Source organism: Crassostrea angulata, unplaced genomic scaffold (assembly GCF_025612915.1).
Source record: "Crassostrea angulata isolate pt1a10 unplaced genomic scaffold, ASM2561291v2 HiC_scaffold_307, whole genome shotgun sequence".
In the NCBI taxonomy this organism is placed as follows: Eukaryota; Metazoa; Mollusca; class Bivalvia; order Ostreida; family Ostreidae; genus Magallana; species Magallana angulata.
In genome coordinates this window covers 18,808-25,767 of record NW_026441860.1, presented here as the reverse complement: position 1 = coordinate 25,767, position 6,960 = coordinate 18,808, and the positions used below count along the sequence as shown (strand labels likewise).

General features: G+C 33.1%; 1 long non-coding RNA gene across 1 annotated transcript; it reads left to right on the top strand.

Moving 5' to 3' along the window:
• Window positions 1–6: 6 nt before the first annotated feature.
• Window positions 7–6,676, top strand: LOC128170084 (uncharacterized). The gene is made up of 3 exons (XR_008241661.1): window positions 7–143; window positions 4,263–4,359; window positions 4,493–6,676. It is a non-coding gene; the product is annotated as an uncharacterized LOC128170084 (long non-coding RNA).
• The last annotated feature ends 284 nt before the right edge of the window (window positions 6,677–6,960 follow it).

Below are 6,960 nucleotides of genomic sequence, written 5' to 3'. Positions count from 1 at the left end.
CAATGCCTACCCTTTCCGGTAGATCAGTTCAATTCTATTATGGGTTAGGTCTAATGTAAATTGGCAGTTCAGCGGAAAAGGTGTCGCTAAAACGTTGACAGGAACGCAGAACAGAAGAGGAAAAATGTTATATCAAGTAAAGGGTAATGATTTGATATGTTTAACATTGTTTTCTATCAATTTTAGCACTCGCAGTACTGCCAGTAAGATATTCAATAAAAATATCAACGGATTTAAAAGTTCATAAAACGATGCGTCTGTTTTTAAATAATATTTATATGAAGTTTTTGTAATTACTATCATGTTAAATTTAAAATAATGTCATACAATGTACAGGAAATTAAATTAGGTCTATTTCCCCAAAAAGCGGCAGTAAGTTACCAGCGTGAATTCAATGACCTAAAAAAAATTACATGTTCAATTATATCGCCATATTTGTCACCCCCCCCCCCCCTTAAAAAATCAAAAAGTCTCAACCCCTGCAAAATTTGCGGTTAATTTTACAATTTAAGGTATTAGGCCCCTATGTGATATATGTCGATATCAAGGTGGATTAAAGTACATTATGATTAAAATACCTTCCATGGTTTAAAATGTTAAAACGTTAAGAACAGTAAACTATATTATTATATTAGTTTGACAGATCAGACAATGAAAGAAAAAAAAGACAGACTGACATTGACAATAAGACACGGACTTCTTATTTATAAGTAAGTTGAACCAAACATTCTCTCAAAAAATTAGCAAATATTAAAGAAATGAGATAGTTCACTAGAAAGAGACCATGTCTTTGTCTACGTACTGACCAGTACTCATTGTTCAGTCGTTGGTCACCGGAATCGATTTATCAAACATGTAACTGTATATTTCAATTTAATTCTCGTCAAATCTTACTCTCAAAACCAAAATTATGAAATAAGAAGAGGAAAACGGCAAATTATTTCTCCAGATTGACGACTTAGAACAGTACTGTGGTCGGCCGCTTGTCCGTGTGAGCGGAATCCCCGAGACCAATGGAGAGGACACTTCGCGGATGATATTAGACGCGTCCAACAAAGCCGGAGTCCCACTTCAGCCCGATGACGTTATCGTTTCTCATAGGGTCGGTTGTCCCCATAACCGATCAACTCCGAGACAAATAATAGCGAGGCTAAAAAGTGTTGAAGTCAAGTTCCGACTTGTGAAAATCTTAAAAAGATTCAAGGAGAATCCTGACACTAGAATCATTACGATCAATGAGGATTTAACTAAATACAAGAATCGGCTGATGTTCCTTTGCAGAAAACAATGTCGCGCAACCCAACTCGAGAAAGTTTGGTCAACAAATACACCCTTGCGAATGTGTTCGGAATGTTTTCTTTATCGTTGCTAAGTATGTAATAAATCCAGAGGTACTCGAATGAAAGTTCACGAGACTTCACCGAGATTTGTTCAGTTCCTGTAAAATTTCGAGCGGAAGCATAAGTGTTCGGATAATATTCTCAAAATACGTAAGTTCTGGTCGTTTTTCATATCATACCCTACTTTGGTTTATGTTAAATCATGAAACTCTTTTAATATATTTGTCTTATTTCACCATTTAGCGGTTTTTTATATTAAACGATAATATACAGAACAGAGTTATCGTTCGTGTTCAACCACGTGTTGAGTGGTTGAAAATATAAACATTGCGTGGCTTAATAAAATCATATCCATGTCTGATGCTTTTGGTGTGCAATACCATGTTTTTAAAAAATAATATTGGATATCTGTTTTGCATATAAACTTAGTATATCGAGTCATTGTCAAGGAACATTCTGCATAAACTAGTATAGTCTGTTTCACTATTGATGCTATTACTAGGTCAGGCGCGGATCGAAAACTAATCCTCATGGGGGGGGGGGGGGTGTCTCTACTTAGCATGGTAATTGTTGCAACAGCAGACACAATAACTATTTTTTGTATTTTAACCTTTGTTTCTAGAACACATTTTATCCACCAATTAATGAAGATAACGTTTAAAATCCATAAACCTCTAGATTTAATGATTGACTACTATACATGTAGTACCTAGATTATATGAACTAGAATATAAACACGAGGCACGATTTTTACTGCGAAAAAGAAAGGGTCAAATAAAACCACGTGGTCTAAAATTTAAATGACAATAACATTCGCAGGGGTGAAATAGAAAGATTCTCATCCGTGATCTTTGCGAACGAACACATGCTATCCGTCAAAAATCTGACCTCGTTCGATTTCGGCATGTCATTCAGTCCCCTGACTGACATTGTTGTCCAGTGCGTGTGTTTCTCAGTGTTGTCTGTTGACATATATTAACCTAGTATTTATAGTATAAAACGAATAATTCATGAATTACATAAACCAAAAATGATTTCACCATATGCTCACACCTCAGCTCTGCATAGCTTTTATTATGTACATGTATGTCGCTTTGTTCTGTATAGTCTTTTTTCTTTCTTTGTTTCATCCCCACTTTTTATAGATGAATTATCAACTTGCGCCCGAGATGTACAGCTGTTCTGTACATATTTCTTTTGTCATGTTTGTAAAACACCGTCAGTTTGTTTTTTCTTAGTATTATTTTGTTTTTTGTATTATTTTTTCTTATTAACCATGGAACAATTAATATGCAATTGTCACCTTTAAGTTATATGCATATTTTTAAATTATGTTTCGCTTTCTGACTAGTTTATATTGTCATCCCTAAATTTTTCACACGATTGATGTAACTCTTTTAAACACTTCATTTTACGTACGACAATGGATAACACAATTGAACAATACCGAGCCGCAATCGGCAGTTATTATTTCGCAATTGGTTGTGTATTTAAACAAGTTGTTTTTCATTGTTCTATATTTCAACACGTACATACCTAGGCAATGTTAACATTTAAAACATTCGCCTTTTGTTTATAGTATGTCAACAGTTTTTCACTTTATTTGAATTTTTATTACCAATGTAGCAAATGTATTCTTAGTACTAATTAATATTCAGATTGTAAAGTGTTATCTCTTTATCAATTTCTCATTTACCGTAAGCCTTATTTATTTCTATGCCAGACCCTTGATTACCTTTTAATTATAGTGATAATTGGTTAATTGCCTGAACCGTTATAATTATTTTATATTATGTATTGCCTCCTCGCGCTGAGGAGGTAGATTTTTCACTCCCCACACTGAGGAGGTACTGTTTACTATAAAAGTAGGTGAAATTAGCAGTAGTAGGGTAGAGTATTAGAAGTAGTAGGGCAGTTCATTAGAGAAAGTACTTTGCATTTACCATCTCAATGTCGGCCGCCATAACAGATACATGTGTGCTTGAGCGGGGCCAAAGTTACCACTTGTTTATCGTAATTATAGTATATTTAAAATTCGTTAAAAATAATTTTCAATTCTTTATTCGCTCAAGACCAGTTCACTGGTATTTGTGGTTCAAAATCAGTATATACAAATGTACACGAATACAGTCAAGGATCACACGTACAGTAGAAGTAATAATGACAAAAAAAGGTTAAAATCACAATACAATAGGTTGTTAAAGTTGGTCTTTGGAAGAGCAGACTTTGAAAATTTTCTTAATAAATATTGACAAGTTTTTTAGTTTTTCTACATTAAAAGTATTCATGAGCTCGTTAAATTTTATAATATTTGGGTTTTCATAATATCTCTTGGGTAAAAATATTTTTCTGTCGTTTACAAAATATGTACATTCTAAAATATAATGAAATTCATCCCCAATACTATTAGAATCACACATTGTACATTTTCTTAAATGTAACAAGTATGAGTATTACGTTAATTTAATACAAATAATATCATAATTAAACAAATGTTTATAACGGAATATTCGTTTCACCTTTATCTCTGCGGCCCTATCGAAGCCATTACATGTATGCTAATTGTCACTTATTATCTCGGACATCTCCTTAGAGTAAAGAATCCTGTACAGCCATGACGTTGTCTGCGATCGGCATTCATATTGAGCAGTTCATTTTAAGATTGATTGATTATAAAGGTGTACTTCTTTCTAAGAAATATATCACATGTGCGTTTTCCCCTTAATTTTCATATCCAAAATATCAAATGCGCATTTAACACCAGTGCTTATTACATTCGAAACATACATGCTTTATTATTATCATAGCACTTAACGTAAATAAGGCTTTAGTTTTACGTTATTCAAAAGAAAATAATGTAAATTTCATGATGCAGGTTCATCACTCTTCAGATTTTTTTACAATCAGGATTTACTTTTCTAGGATAAGACATCGATTATCCGTGAAATTAAAAACACAGTGAAGGTACTTACACAGGAAATCGTGAAATTTTAGACACGTGGAATTAAAGACGTTTACAGTAAGTGGCAGTAATTAACGAATAGTTTTAGATTGATACATACATATGTTCTTTTGTGGATTATTTCTTATATGAATTGTGTGAATTGTTTCGTATGTGATGTGTAAACTTTGTGTGTTGGTGACTTTTCCAGACGAGGACTTAATGTTTTGAAACTCGGCAACGTGAAGTCCGCACGCTCGGTTGAGAACTGCGGTACAACTGGTGCCAGCGGTGGGATCCACATGGATTTTACGAACCGTAAATGCTAGGATTAGATAGATTCAATGAAATAGTGAAAATGGTCAAACTCCCATTTGTGAAACATTACTCCATAAAAAAAAAAACGGATTTGGGTATTTTAAATATGTTGTGGACTTGGAGCATTAAAATTTGAAGTGTACCAGATGTGATAAAGTATTTTCCAAATCCAAAGCAAAATAGAAAGTTGTATTGGAGTGTGAAAAATGTGCAATTTCAGTGTTCCGATTTGTTTGTCCAGTTTGTGGTCATATGGAATATCGTTAGTACCTTCCCAAAATGAGTTTTGTCAACCTATACGATGTAGATGAATTCGGAAATTTTGTGTTAATTGGATCTGTTAAAGTTAACTTACGGAAAGAATGTCCGAACTGCTATGTAATGTTTGTGAAAATTGAGAATCACCACTGTCTTCACAGAAAAAAATGGATATGTCCGTAAATATTATAAGTGTCCGTGTTGTGGGTGCAGAATCAAAGTCTACGAAGAGTTCCAGAGACTTTGAGTGATTTAATCTGATTGTTTCAAGTTTATTTTTACACTGGATTTAATTACTGCATTTATAGCATTAACACATTGTGCGTGTTATTTTCAACATAATGTTTGGAGGGAAATATACGTTGACTTTGTCAACGTTAACTCCTTGTAGAATGGCCTGACAGATTATCTTGTGGTGTTCCTGTAGGACATAAGTATTCTTTGTCTGGCTTGGATAGTGCACAGTCAACTGAAAGAATCAAGCATTAGTTTAATCAATTGTTTTTCCTTTGTTCTTATCTTTCATTCATACTCATCTTTTTCTATTTTGCATTTCAGTAAAATTTTCAGTTTTTGCTCTCTTAATCTAATAGCTCTGATTCAGGCTTCATTTTTCTACTGACACTATCTATTTGATAAAACAGCTGTCAGATTGTTAATACATTTTATCAGTTAGTTATATATTTTAACATATCATGTATTTATACCTTTCTTTGGGATAAAAATCAAATTTCAATGTGAAGCAAAAATATGTCATTTTTCCTGTAATTCCAAGAAACAAAAGACAACTTAGAACTAAACATGCAAATAGAAACATTATTCAAAAAGGCAATAATTTGATCAGTATTAATTCTATGACACTTCCTTTAAAAATTTACAAGGAAACTGCAAATATTAATGAATGTTTGTAAATTAATAAATATGCCTTTTGGTACTCAAACATAAACTTAAATAATAAAACAGATAATATAAATATAATAAATCTAATTTCATTCCTCTCTCAGAAAAAAGACTCAGATGAAAATTGATTGTACATGTATATCATAACACTGGCATTTACACATTGATAAGACAATTTGGATTTTTTTTTTTTTGGAATACATGTACATATCAAACTTAACATTCCTGAGTAGTATTGTTGCTTTTGCAAGCATTCCAAAACAATGTTTACCTCTTCTAGCACTTTTACAACATATTTAAGATCATTTAGATTTGCTTAAATTCAAATGAAATAGCCTGTACGCCCACTTTCATATCCTAAGTTTTGGAAGACTTGTCTAATTAAATGAACAAAACAAAGAAGTTGTGAATTAAACTGTAACACAAAAACCAACAGTTTTGACACCTTTACTTCTCCTGTATAAGCAGAGTTATCTACATGTATATTACTGATATTGCTGAAGCCAAGAGATCTTCTGACTTTCTTTGTAGCTTCATTTGAACCTACAGCTGACAACGGCCCATATACATACATATAGATGTATGTATTACTTATCCTCAGAAATTCTTATTTGGTTATAGAGAGCAGTGAAACACCATTTTTTTTGTTACAGGTACCGGTAAAGCTTTTCAATAGATAAGAATGCCTGCATTAGAGACAATTTAATGTTTTACTGTAGCTAAAGAATTACATGTATAATACATGTTACAATGTAAAGAAAGTTCTGGTATATTGTTGTTACCCTGTTCCGTCCGTCCGTCCGTCCGTCTGTCACGTTTTACTTTCTCAAACTACTCTTACATCTTATAAACCAGCAAACTGAACTCTTGGAGTTTGATTTGGGGTGTTATGTTGTTTTGTAGAAATGTTTCAAAAATTCTCTAGTAGTCCTGGGGGTCAAATAATTCGTAAAAATTGGGGGGGGGGGGGGGGTTCACAAAAAACCTTCTTCCTCGAACTCCTCCTACATTTTAACAGTAGACAAATCATCTCTTGGAATTTGTTTTAGGATATCCTATAGATGCGCAATAAAGTTTCGGAATTTTCAATTTTGTCCTGGGGGGGGGGGGGTCATTTAATGGCTGGAAAATGATGTGTTTTTGGGGGTTTATTTTACAATAAAAACTGGTTTCAAAAACGTCATTTTTTTTTTGCAGTAGCCA